Consider the following 14456-nt stretch of genomic DNA (forward strand, 5'->3'; position numbering starts at 1 on the left):
GCCTCATCTCAAAAAAATTAGAATTGTAAAATGTTCAGAAAATGGCAGCAGCAATGATTAAAGTGTATGGAACACCAACCATATGAGGAAAGATTAATAACACTGAGACTTCTGAGCGTGAAACAGATATGACAGAGGTCTATAAAATCATGACTGATGTGGTGAAAGTATTATTTACTCCTTCTCATCAGTGGTCCCTGTAAGCTGACCACTTGGGCAGCCACCCAGCAGAGATTCAAATGCCAGATTCATGTGTTTCTAGTGGTGATGCACATTTGCACATGCCTTGATGAACATCCACACATGGATGGAAAAAATTAGAGGGAACATTGATTCTTATTACACAAAAATTGGAGGTCACCAAATGAAATATGTAGCAGTTCTTAAACAAACAAAAGGAAGTATTTCTTCATATAGTGCATAGTCAACCTGTGGAACCCCTTGCCAGAGGATGCTGTAAAGGCCAACACTATAACAGGGTTCAAAAAGGAACTAGATAAATTCATGAAAGATAGGTGCATCAATTGCTGTTAGCCAGGATGGGTAGTGATGGAGTCCTTAGCCTCTGTTTGCCAGAAGCTGGGAATGAGTAACAGGCAATGGATTCCCTGTTCTGTTCAATCCCTCTGGGGCATCTGGCATTGGCCACTTCTAGAAGACAGAATACTAGACTAGATGGACCTTTAGTCTGACATAGTATGGTCATTCTGTCCTTAGCTGTGCTTGTGCAGCTCCCATTGACCTTCAGAAGAGCCCTGTGTAGAACTCTTCAGAAAGCCAGGAATTTTTGGTTTCAGAAAGAGGTTTTATTTGTTACCATTAGCATTTAAATGGATGCAATGTCTTATTCAGAGAGGGTTTCTCTGCCCCTTCCTCCCTCTCTCATTAGATATCTACATGGTCCACAAGATAGTAATATACCACACCCAGCAAAGTCGTCTCCAATCTTTGGCAATGTCTTCTGCCCACACTGGCAACAGAGGCAATTGCAGCTAGTACATGTCAAATTAATTAATAACATTTATTTATAAAGGGATTTTATGGTCTAAATGTTATATACACAATAATTAATCCGATTAATGATCTTACTAAGTAGCTAATTACCATATTACTTGCATTCTGTTTTAGAATATTAAAATAATTCATTTAAACAACTACATGGTAAAGATAGACCAAGCCTTAAAAGTCAGATTTGCTCGTGCTGCAGATTTTCAAGCCCTCCCATCAGCGTTTGGGGGCACTTGGCTATGGAGCTTAGGTCCATCCCCAGCGTTGTTTACTTGAGTCCCACGACTTGAACTCAAGTCCGACTTAAGTTGCCTAGGTGACTCGACTTGGGACTAGACTCGTGTTCATTGTTTGTGACTTGAGACTTGCTAATTTTGTTAAATCGACTTGGTAAAAAGATTGTCTGAAAATGCCGATATTGATGGCTTGTACAAAAGTGACTTGACATATTTAAAATTAAGACTTGAGACTCGACTTGGACTTGACAATGACAACTTGAAGACAACACTGTCCATCCCTGATATTACATAGTAGCTTGTCTTTACTTAATATGGAATGCCTTTAAGCCAAGATACACAAGGTACTTCAGATGACAAAATGTAAACTACAACACTACAGAAACAAGGATGTTACAAAATATTATTTAGAACGTAGGGCTGTTACACATTTCATAAGGAAACACCTTTCAAGGGAGAACATTTTCCTCAAAATGAAGGGAAGTAGATGGAGGTAGGATACTATGGGGCTGTGTCTAGACTGGCTAGTTTTTCCGGAAAACCAGCCACTTTTCCGGAAAACCTTGCCAGTTGTCTACACTGGCCGCTTGAATTTCCGCAAAAGCACTGACGATCTCATGTAAGATTGTCAGTGTTCTTACGGAAATACTATGCTGCTCCCATTCGGGCAAAAGTCTTTTTCCAAAAAACTTTTGTGCAAAAGGGCCAGTATAGACAGCAGAGATTTATTTTCTGCAAAAAAGCCCCGATCGCGAAAATGGCGATCGGGGCTTTTTTGTGGAAAAGCACGTCTAGATTGGCCACGGATGCTTTTCCGCAAAAAGTGCTTTTGCGGAAAAGCGTCCTGCCAATCTAGACGTGCTTTTCCGAAAATGCTTTTAATGGAAAACTTTTCCGTTAAAAGCATTTCCAGAAAATCATGCCAGTGTAGACATAACCTGGGAGTATGGAACTTCATCATCCTAGAGGCACTAGTGTAACAGTGTTCTGCAGAATGTGGACTTGATCCAAAGCCCATTGAGTCAGTGACTTCCCACTAAAGTCCTATGGACTTCATTAAGTGCTGGATCAGGCCCCAGCTATAAGCTGATTGAAATGAGGGAAGTCTAGTCCAGTGGCTGGAACAGCCATTAGGCCCAGTAGCTAACGCAGGCATCAGGAATTAAAGACTAGGGTCTGAACTTGATTCAACCATCAAGAGCTGGAGACAAATGTCAAGGAAGAGGTCAGAAGTAAAATACCAAAGCTGAAAGTCGAGCTGGTGAAGCCAAAGCTTCAGCTTAAGATGAACGTCATGGGCTGAAGTGATCAGGGTAACAAGGCAAGAGTGGTTCAGGGTACAGGCAGGACAGAGGCAAGGCAGGAAAAAGAGGGACAAGGGAATTCAGATAAGCATGAGCACAGAGCAGCCAATCAGACAGCTTGCTACAGAGCAGCTGCAGTGACAAGACTGCCTGGAGATTAGTTCTGTTTCAGTCCCTAATTCCTGACAGTACTCCTGTCTTCAAGGGCTCTGTCTCAGGACTTCAGGGGCTGGTTTCTCAGGATTAGTGCTGGTGAAAAACACACAGACGTAGCATGAAAGATTCAAAGAGAAGGATATTGGCATTTGAGAGGAGTTGTTATAGAAAGATCCTGAGAACAGGATGGATGCAGAAGCTATGGTGCCAGAAATAAAATCTGAGGGCTTATCAATAATGGACATAATCTCCTGTTAAGGTTTGTAGTGCTCATCCATCACAACAATGCATCTACTTCTCTGCACCTTAAATCTAGCTAGCAGATGACTACAAACTCAAATCTCATGAAGAAAAGGGACCAGCATTTGTTGAGATGCCTGGTCATTTTTACTGTCAGAACTTGGGAACTGGTAACCTACCACCCTCCAGAAGATGGCACCATTCTTCAAAGACTGCTTTGATAGTCACACTTCCAGTTACAGACTAATATGGCTACCCCTCTGAAACAAGTTCCTTATCCAAAATGTCATAGTGCATCTCAACAAGAGTGAGTTTTTGAAAGTAAAAAGCACATAGGTAAGCTAATCAGGAGCAGCGGATTAGACAGGACCATCCCAAGTGCAAAATTCGAAGTGTCCATTTCTACCATAAAGTGTGTGGGATCTGGGTGGATCAAGATGGGAGCAGTGATGAATTTCTGTTTCAAATTATCAAAGACAGCCTGTGCTTCTGGGAGCCTTGAAAAAACAGACTTCTTTTCATAGGTCTGTGAGAGGCCTGGCCAAAGCAGAGAATCCTAAAGAAAATACTCTGTAAAAAGTGCGAAGTCAAACCATGATGGCTACTTTGTAGGTATCCACTAACAATCCTTGAATGAAATTACATATCCAACAAATACAAGAGTGTCACGGGCAAACTTATATTTCTTGAGCTTGACATATAGATTGACAGTTTTTCAAGAATGCTACACACATGCTGATCCTGAAAAGCTGAGTCTTCAAAGAAAATCAGAATGTCACTAAGCTAAATAATGACCAAGTGGTACAATATATTTCTGACTATACCATTTGTAACATGTTAAAAGGTAGCTGGAGCACTGTGTAGACTGAATGGAATGACTAAATCAGTCCTGGGGGAATTCAGGAATTCTGCAATTTTACTATGGCTCCAAATGCAAAACGTACAGAAGTCCCTCAGGACTATAAGATGACCATACCAAGTATGAAAGGTAGTCTTCCATTTATCTCCCTCATGCACACACACCAGGTTATAAGGTATGTGCAGATCTAAAACTGAAAAACGGCTTGCTACTGTTATCTTGTTAAGATATGGCCACAAAAAAGAGGGGAGGACCTGCTGGGGACATGGATGAAACCCTTCTGAAGGTTCTCCTGCAAGTACAGGAGTAGAGGCTGAAGTTCAGGTTCAAAGAGAACATATATCCGATGGAATGCAATCTGTTTCAGTCTGGAGATCAATCAGACGATCGTAAGTTTGATGCTGGAGCAGAATGTCTGTCTTCACTTTGTCAAACATATCAGTGAAGCCACAGTACTTGTGGAGGATCTGGGACAAAGCACATAGAGAGCACTGTAAATCCTGGTGCTCTTGGTGCCCAAGAGCCAGGGTCTTCCAGTGGGTGGTGTGAACCACAGAGAGAAACCAGATCCTGGGAAGCAGAACAGCTGGCAATGCCAGGAGTCCAAAGGTAGGGTCCCCTTCTGCCAGTGACTGTGGCAGTCAGGGCATAAATAAAATGATGGGAGCATGAAGAGCCCAGATTAATCCAAATTGGAAGGTTTCCTGGTGCCCCAGAGAGTGATAAACATAACTAGAAAGGTTTGGGAAGTTACTGATCTTAGGAAGAGAAGAGACTCATCAATAGCACTGACCAGATCTGGAAAGTCCTTGCATATGTCAGGAAATTAATCAATCTTAGACAAGTTCAAATCCATACAGTTAGCTGAGGCTCCCAAGTTGACTAGAGCCTTTAGGTGAATCCCAGAACTTACAGGTAGTTGAATCAATAGAGGTGTTCAGAGTTCCACTGGAAGCTCACTCAAAGGGTTCTGTTATGATGACTGTGATGAGTGGGTGCTAGGAACTCTCAAGTAGAGGCTTTACCAGCTCTGCCCAGACACACTCTGACAGGGTAGGGACCTGGCATTTTCCAGCTTCAGTTCTGTCAACATCTTCACTGAACACCCTTGATTCTTGGCACCAACTTCCCATGGTTCCTCTCAGCTGCAAATGGTGAACCACAGCTAATGGGAGCCGCGAGGCCCCATGGCTACAGAACAAGTAAGTAAAAAAACCTGAGCAGCCCTTTAGCAGCTCTCTCAGGGCCCACTTTGAGAAACACTGCACTAGAAGATTTATCTGGTGTTGCTCAGGTTCTTCAGGGCATGGGGTGGTGTAGGGCAGGGCTTGAAAGTGCAAGAGTCAGAGCAGGAGGCAGGAGGTGCAGATGGCCAGCAGCTAGAGAGAGATGACACACACGAACATGCCAGAAAGAGCTTGGCATATAACAACTGGCATATTACAACAAGGAATCTATCATCTATTTCAACTTGACACTTTAAGGGAAATTTGTTGCTGAATCACTAATAGGTGACTAAATATGAAGTCCAAGGAGCCATAGTTGTACTGTAGCTTGTTCTCCTGAAAGGGGTGTAAAGACATGAACACCAGCAATACATTAAGGAGGATAAGGATTTTAATGATGCCATTAAAAATAAATGAAAAACAATCCAGCCAGATTTGAAGTGCTCAGTACTGATGTGATGCGGGCATTTAAGTCACATTAGTGCTTGAAGAGCCAATATGAATCTGTGACAGAAATAACAGGTGAGCTATGCTTCCATCTTGTGTGGTGTATTCCTTCTCACCTTTAAGACTTTATCCCACAATGAAAAACCCTTCATAGATTTTGCACACAATCTCCCTCCGAGAACCTGGATCACTGCTAGGGTAATCATAAAAAAAAAAAAAAGACCCCGAACACGCTCCATTGTGGGGGGGACCGGCTAGGAAGAGACCAGCCAGGAAGGGGGGGGGCCTGGAAACAGCTAACAGCGGGTGGGGGCAGCAACGGGGCTGGCCAGGGGAGATGTGGGGAGGGGGGGCAACGGGAAGCAGGGCTGGTCGTGGGGAGGGGTCGGGTGGAACGGGGCTGGCCGTGGGATATTGGAGGAGGGGGACCGGCTGGAAGGGGGCAGGGCTGGCCAGGAGTAAGGGGGGGCGGGAAACACAGCTGGGGGGAATCAGGGGCCGTGAGGGTGTCCGGGCGGAAGAGGGAGCGGGAAGCAGAGCTGGGGGCAGGAGGGACAGCGGCACTGGTCAGGAGGAAGGGGGAGCGGGAAGCAGAGCTGGCGGGGGCGGGGAGAGGTGCAGTGGCACTGGCCGGGGGAGACAAGGAAGAGGAACAGGCCGGCAGGAAGCAGAGCTGGGGGGCAGTGTAGGGGGCCTGGCCGGGGAAGATCAGGAGGAGAAGTGGGGGAGAACCAGCAGGCCGGTAAGGGGGTGGGGGTGAGCAAATTGCCCGGCGGGGAGCGGGACTGACCTGGGCACGTGCTGTCTGTCCCGCACAGGCTCCTGGCAATGCAGGAGCGAGGAGGAGGCTTCCCCTCCTCCTCACACTCAACCAACTGAGGGCTCCCGGCAGCAATAGCAGCCCTGCCTCCCAGCTGGGGCTCCCAGTCACTGCCCCTCCCGCCCACGCCAGGCTTCTGTCCGGTGCGCAGCTGGAAAAATCAGAAAACACCGGACATTGTACGTCTGGTATTTTCTGATTTTTTTACCGGACAGAGCGCACAAATACCGGACTGTCCGGTACAATACCGGACACCTGGCAACCCTAGCAGGGAATCCCACCTAAACACTCCGGTTATGTATACACTGCAAGGTTTTTGCACAAAAATGGCCGATTTTGTGCAAAAACATGCGGAGAGTCCACGCCTCAAATGCGCTTTTGCACAAGTAAATCAGCAGAACAGAGGGTTTTTGCCGGTGTAGGTAAACCACCTTCTACAAGGCATAACTCCCTTTTGCGCTACAGCTATTGCACAAAAAAGCAAGTGTGGACGCTCCAGAGGGGTTTCTTGCACAAGAAACCCCTATGGGAAAAAGCACAGGTGCTCTGATGGCCATTCCGTCAATGGCCATCAGAGCTTATTTGCGCAAGAGCGTCCATGCAGCGTGGACGTGCTCTTGTGCAAAAGTACATTGCTTTTGTGATGCGCTTTGAGGTCTGGACATGTTTTTGTGCAAGCAGTTTTTGCGCAAGAACTCTTCTGCAAAAGGCTTCTTGAGCAAAAACCTTGCAGTATAGACGTAGCCTCTGAGTTTGCACAGGTGGAAGATACCACTCACTCACCCTCTCTGGGTCACTTCCTACCATACTTTCTGGTGTGGCAGTCCATTATGCTTAGGGATCTCCAGGTTCCTCAGTGCTCTGTTGGCCATGGAGGCCTATTTAAGTCCAAGGGCAGGGGCCGCAGCTGGTCTTTGGCTGGCGCTACCACTGCAGATCCTTCTTTTCTGGCGTTCACCCCCAAACTGAGCCAAGTTGATCCTTTTTAAACTGACACAGCACTTTGAGCGTGCCCAGTATGGCCAGGGGGGCAGGACTTCCTCCACCCAGTGTCTGGTGTTAACCCTTTCCAGCCTAGTGCAGGGCATGCACATCACAGGTTGACTTTTTAAAAAAAACTTGTTAACACACATTAATAGCAAAATGCTGAAAGATCACCTGCTGAGTGATGGCAGGAAGCCTACAGAATTTATGAAGCAAAATGCAGGACAATGTAGCACTTTAAAGACTAACAAGATGGTTTATTAGATGATGAGCTTTCGTGGGCCAGACCCACTTCCTCAGATTTTTGATCTGAGGAAGTGGGTCTGGCCCACGAAAGCTCATCATCTAATAAACCATCTTGTTAGTCTTTAAAGTGCTACATTGTCCTGCATTTTGCTTCAGCTACCCCAGACTAACACGGCTACATCTCTATCACTACAGAATTTATGGACATTCTATATTCCATCAAGGCACACTGTACTGCAAAGCACCCTGGATTAATTAACCTGCATTCTTACACAGTATGGATTTTGCAAGGACTGTGGCCAAGAATGAGAAAACTCTATTTGCTTCAACCACTAGCAAGGCATCAGAATGTACAAATCTCTACAGTCAGAGTCAGAGTGCATCCTTCACCACTCGCATCCAGTCATCTTCCCTTCCACTTCATCCAGCTCAGGCTATTAGAAAGCCAAGCAGATGCATGAGGTAGACAGAGACATTCAGGGACTACTCTAATTGTTAACATGGACAACTGGCAGTTATAACTAGAGCTGACTGAAAAATGAATTTTCTAGCCTGTAAAAAATTTCCATAATTTTGGAACAGACGGTGCATATGGTCCCAAATTAGGACGCAAAAGCCAAATTGTTTTGAAAAATTAAAACTTTTTTAAAAATTGTTTCTGGTCAATTTAAATGTTTTGTTTCAATAAATTCAAAATATATTTTTGTTCTGTGTTTGGAGAGTGCTTAGGCACAATGGGGTTTTTCCCATGTGTAGGCCTCCTACATACTACTGTACAGAGGTGACTGGGAGGGTACCCAGGAGAACCACTGGCCACGTAACACCCACCCAGGCCAGAGAAGGGCTGGGACAATCCTCCTCCACCGCAGGTCCAGTGAGTGTGGAGGCTGTACCCATGGCATGGGGGTCAGCCCCCCACCCCCATCAGTGTTTCCAATGGCTACTAGCTGGCCCTTTGCCCCTACTTCCCATAAGCATGTGACCCCATGTGCCCCCCCACTGCATCACACCTGCTATTTAGATACAAAGAAATCAAATATTATATTCATATTTGCTCCTGTTTCTACTGTGAACTGTCCTTACACTCTGCAGACTGCTGTTTTGATGTCCCTGTGCTACAGAGCAGGGCTGTGTGTTCTTATTTAACCATTCTCATTTTTTCTTATTCTTTTCTCTTTAATCCGTTGATGTTTAATAAATTGTATTTGCTTTGAACCTTATGAAATGATCACTGGGCCAAGAAATCATGCAGTGTGAAGAGAGCACCTCGGAGAGGGGACACCCTAACTCCTGCCCCTAGTGACTACAAGGTCAGGGATTAAGCCCCAGGAAACCTGGGCCCAGCCTTGTTGGGGTTTCAAGGACTCTGCTCCTCAGGAGAGTGGAGAGGGAGCCCTCAAGATCAGGGAAACCATGGGGTAAAGGAAGCGGGAGCAAGGACTCAGATCCTTTCACTGGTCCATTTCACCAGGGTGGTAGAGAAGCCAGGAAAGTTCCCCACAATAGCGGGACCATTCCCCCACTATGACCATTATGATCATCTTTTTTGGACCTCTTGCTTACCATACAGAAGCCACAGAATTTTACCCAAAGCATTAATTTCTGCATCAGGCCCATATACAGCTGGATGAGCTGGAACATCTCTTTTAGAAAGACATACAACATGCTGCACCCCTTAAACCATATGGGATTTTTCATGGTAGTAGCAACTTCACCTGCTAGTAAAGGTTTGCAAGACTAGACCACACCGACCCATACCGGAACAAAAGAACAAACCAGAGGAGACAGCAACCCTGGGCTAAGAGAAGAGAAGGAAAGAGAAATAGAAAGGACAATAACACTGTGAGTCTCTCACCAACACCACAGATTCCATAATTTTCCAGGACCTCAAGGACTTCTGCCCAGTCATCGTGACTGACCCCGGGGCCACCCAAACTCTGGGCCATCCACAGTGGCTTCTGCTGGGAAAGTCTTGGGACCTCCCTCCCAAGCACACCCAGATTCACTCCCCTACTCCAGAAGTATCCCTAGAGTAGGTATGTGAATGGGCAATTGGTAAGCATCACCACTAGCCCCATCCCAGCATGGGCTGGGAGCTAATAGCCCAATGCAGGGCTGGAAGTAGTTGGGCTGGAGCAGTGCCTGCCTGTGGTGGAGGGCCCTTCCTCCACCAATCCCCGTTTAATCAGTTATCTAGTCAAACTTAACATGCAACTGGTTAACTAATTAAACAGGATTTTACATCACTACCCTAGAGCCCCTCCCCCTGCAAAGCATTTTCAAGGGTATATAGTACAAGTCATGGACAGGTCATGGGCCATGAATATTTGTTTACTGCCTATGACCTGCCCATTGAGTATTACTACTAATACCTGTGACTAAATCTTAGCATTAACAATAAGATTATGTAGTCACTTGAGACTAGATTAATTCCTACTCTCCAAATCTCATCCTGCATGAATGGAGACAGCAGAAGCAGGGACTTGCCCTTAGAGAATAAGGTTAAATGTAGAAAATGGCCCAGCATTGGCTGCTGCAGTGATGTACTGGGTGGAAAGTAAGCCTTTTTCCGCATCTAATTTCAATGGCATGTATGCCGGTCCCATATATGTGCGTCTTACTGTGATTTTAAGTAAAACACAGATGCAACACACAAAGCAATAGTTTGATAGGCCTAACGTAGTGAATACAAGCAGAGAGAGGGTAAGTTTAGAAGATAGGATACACAAAGAACAAGTTAAAAATCACTTAGGAAAGTTAGATGTCAGCAAGTCACCAGGTCCTGATGAAATGCATCCCAGGATACTCAAGGAGCTGATAGAGGAGGTATCTGAGCCTTTAGCTATGATCTTTGAAAAATCATGGCAGACAGGGGAGATTCCAGAAGACTGGAAAAGGGCAAATATTGTGCACATCTATAAAAAGGGGAATAAGAACAACCCAGGAAATTATAGACCGGTCAGTTTAACGTCTGTCCCAGGGAAGATAATGGAGCAGGTAATTAAGGAAATCGTATGCAAACACTTGGAAAGTAATAAAGTGATAGGGAATAGCCAGCATGGGTTTGTGAAGAACAAGTCATGTCAAACTAATCTGATAGCTTTCTTTGATAAGATAACGAGCCTTGTGGATAAGGGAGAAGCGGTGGATGTCATATACCTAGACTTTAGTAAGGCATTTGATACGGTCTCGCATGATATTCTTATTGATAAACTAGGCAAATATAACTTAGATAGGGCCACGATAAGGTGGGTGCATAATTGGCTGGATAACCGTAGTCAGAGAGTTGTTGTTAACGGTTCTAAATCCTGCTGGAAAGGGATAACAAGTGGAGTTCCTCAAGGGTCTGTTTTGGGACCCGTACTGTTCAATATCTTCATCAATGATGTAGATATTGGGATAGAGAGTACTCTTATTAAGTTTGCAGATGATACCAAACTGGGTGGGGTTGCAACTTCTTTGGAGGATAGGGACATAATTCAAAATGACCTTAGCAAGTTAGAGAAATGGTCAGAGGTAAACAGGATGAGGTTTAATAAAGAGAAATGCAAAGTGCTCCACTTAGGAAGGAACAATCAGTTCCATACATACAAGATGGGAAGCGACTGTCTAGGAAGGAGCATGGCAGAAAGGGATCTAGGGGTCATAGTGGACCACAAGTTGAATATGAGTCAACAGTGTGATGCTGTTGCAAAAAAAGCAAATATGATTCTAGGTTGTATCAACAGGTGTGTTGTAAGCAAAACTCGTGAAGTCATTCTGCCGCTCTACTCTGCACTAGTTAGGCCTCAGCTGGAGTACTGTGTCCAGTTCTGGGCGCCACATTTCAAGAAAGATGTGGAGAAATTGGAAAGGGTACAGAGAAGAGCGACAAGAATGATTAAAGGTCTAGAGAACATGACCTATGAAGCCAGGCTTCATGAACTGGGCTTGTTTAGTTTGGAAAAAAGAAGATTAAGGGGGGACATGATAGCGGTTTTCAAATATCTAAAAGGGTGTCACAAGGAGGAAGGAGAAAATTTGTTCCTCTTGGTTTCTGAGGACAGGACAAGGAGTAATGGGCTTAAAGTGCAGCAGGGGAGGTTTAGATTGGACATTAGGAAAAAATTCCTAACTGTCAGGGTGGTCAAATATTGGAATAAATTGCCAAGGGAGGTGGTGGAATCTCCCTCTCTGGAGATATTTAAGAACAGGTTAGATAGACATCTGTCAGGGATGGTGTAGACGGAGCTTGATCCTGCCTTGAGGGCGGGGGGCTGGACTCGATGACCTCTCGAGGTCCCTTCCAGTCCTATTATTCTATGATTCTATGATTCTATGATACTTCAAACTCTTCTTGAAGTCGGTGGAGTTACACTAGCAATCAATCTGACACAATGTAGTTACAATTAATACTCTCCAGTGTAGCCAAAGGAGCCTTGGGTAGCCATGCCTAGTGGAAGAACCAAGAGTTCTGCCTGCTGGTTAGAGCTGGGTACGGAGAAGGGTTAGGAGGCGGGGAAGCAGAGGGAATACAGGAAACAAGCTGAGAGTTAGTGCTAGAGGGACAGAAGCCAAATACCAGAACCAGACAGTTGACCAGAGTCATAAACCAGAGGCGGAGCCTGGCTGCCTAGTAGCCAACTTAGTCAGGAAGCGGTCCAGCAGCTGGTCCTTGCTGGTCTGGTCATCCCTGGCACCCAGTATGGGACATCAGACCAAATGACCCACTTTCCCTGTTGACCAATCAACTGCATTAAGCTTGGCATCATATTCCCTTGCAGATCCTGATTTCCCTTCTGCCCACAGAATATCCACTGAAGTTTTCCCCAAAACTGATGGCATGCTCAGACCTTTTATACAGAAAGCCTCCTTGCTGGGTTGTGTTCTCAATCATGCATTTGAGAACATGGGAAACGTGACGCCTCAGAGGGGTACTGCTGTCTCAGAAAATGCAAACTGAGCACAGCAGGAGAGATTAAAGCTAGAGAAAACGGCAATGGGACAGATGCCAAGGTAATCTGGGCTATCAGAACTGGTCATTATTATTCCAGCCTGAAAAAATAAGACCAGGGCTTCTGATAACACTGCACTGCCCACAACAGAACAAATTCTGCCCTCAGTTAAACCACTAACTGTGATTTCCATGGAAGAGGTCATGGTGCAGCTGAGCTCACAGCATTATGTGGTCCATGTTTGGCTGGTGTGAGGAACCCCTTATACCACAGGTGCAGTATTAGGAAGCTACTTGGTTCAAAAACACAGCAGCATTTTTTCATAGGAAAAGAACCTGGGTCCGCTTCTGCTTTCAGTTACAGTTTCAGTATAAATCTGGACTAATTTCATTAACATTCAGAGGAATTATTCCAGAATTGCATCAGCATAAAGTAAGTGCAGCATCTTGCCCCATCTCTGTTTCCTGAAAATGGATGCAATCATGCTAATTGAAAACAACAGACACATCAAAAAGCAGCAGAGGAGACACTGATGTTGCAATTTTCTTGTAAAATGCCATTTCATTTATCTCCTGAGAGTATAAGAGAATTACTGAAGCTGTACTCTAAGGACCAGATCCACAGCTGGTGAAAATCAGCACAGCTCCTTGCTGATTCACACTGTCTGAGAGGGGCTGTGTTGAAAATACTTGTGTTTGGAACTCTGCTTAAATCTATACACAGGGGACAATAGCTAAGGTTACAGAGATACTGAACCTGATTCTCCTCTCACATCCTGTTACATGAGTAACTTAATAGAAGTCAGTTGGATTACACCTGTACTGTACAGAATTGAGCTGAGAACAGAATCCTGAAATCCATGTGAGCCATAGTAATAATTAGTGCTTTGTGCATATCCAGTAGTTTTTAGCTGATTGTCTTCACAGAACTGTATGTACATTTCACAGATGGGGAAACTGGAAAAAACAGATAAAGTAACTGGCTGAAAGCCAGTCTACAAGTCAGTGGCACTTGGGCTAGAACAGAGATCTCCCTTCAACATCAGTCTAACCATTAGGTACCATTGCCTCTGATTGTGTAAGTAAGCTAAATTGCTCATGGAAATATATGTACCCAAATCACTCCTCAAAAAAATCACCGAAAATACAGGTGAATTTAACAAAACTAAAACTATTCCCTTCCTTTCTTTAACTCAGGGTGCATCTACACTGCAGGGCTTAGCTCGAAATAAGCTACACAAATTGAGCTAAGTCAATTGCGTATCTTATTTTGAAATAGAGCACTCTTCCTCTAACTGCCCTTATTCCTTGTACAATTAAGGGTACTGGAGTCAGAGTAAGAAGTCCTCCAGTTTGACAGTATTTTGACACTATTACAAAATAACTGCCTGCTGTGTAGATGCGGACTAAATTATTTCAGAATAGCACTAGTTATTTCAGAATAGTGTTGCAGTGTAGACGTATCCTCAGACTAGACAAGATGTAGACATTCCCTCTAACAGACAGGAACCAACAAAATGCTTGGGTTGTGGGTTTAGGATTGCTACATTTAAAATCACAGTCATTTGTTCACAAAAACATTTTTTTAAAGGGCCAACTTAAACCACCTCAGCCTTTCTGCCCTCCTAACAAACCTGAGTGAGGTCTCTTTGAAACAAATAAAATGTAAAGAACAACCAGGCCTTACATAACTGTCAAGATGTGAGCCTTGATCAGGCAAATGGCATGACCTTACTGCTGTAGCCATTGTCTGCCTTCCCCATTACCTCTCTCATGTTTGTTACTTTTCTTAGTCATGTTAATACAATTTAGGGTCTGATCCTTCACAGGGCTGAGCTCTTCCTGAAAATGTCTTCATCTCCCATTGACTTTCATGGTCGATGAGGGTATTCAGCATCCTCTGGGAGGTGTTCATTGTGTCTCAGGATCAGGCCTTTAGGCCATGACCCTGCAAACGCTGGCTTCCCTGCTTTACTTTAATTTCCAAGGGACTCCTC

The sequence above is a fragment of the Pelodiscus sinensis genome, chromosome 1 (assembly GCF_052426305.1).
Source record: "Pelodiscus sinensis isolate ZL-2025 chromosome 1, ASM5242630v1, whole genome shotgun sequence".
NCBI lineage: Eukaryota > Metazoa > Chordata > Testudines > Trionychidae > Pelodiscus > Pelodiscus sinensis.